This window comes from Brassica oleracea, chromosome C8 (assembly GCF_000695525.1).
Source record: "Brassica oleracea var. oleracea cultivar TO1000 chromosome C8, BOL, whole genome shotgun sequence".
Classification (NCBI taxonomy): Eukaryota; Viridiplantae; Streptophyta; class Magnoliopsida; order Brassicales; family Brassicaceae; genus Brassica; species Brassica oleracea.
The window spans coordinates 8,612,984-8,613,196 of record NC_027755.1 but is presented as its reverse complement, the minus strand read 5'-3'; positions in this window follow the sequence as shown (position 1 = coordinate 8,613,196).

Below are 213 nucleotides of genomic sequence, written 5' to 3'. Positions count from 1 at the left end.
TATCACATATAAAATTGAAAAATTAGCAATAAAATATTAAATAAAGCATGAAAACAAACATCATTTGTAAAAAATATGTATTGCCTTATAGAGAATAGACTTTTTATTTCAACGAGCAAATTATAAAATATTTATTTATAACTAATTGTGTACTTAAAGCATTTATTAGAATTTTAATATTTATTATTATATATAATATTACCACAAATATTG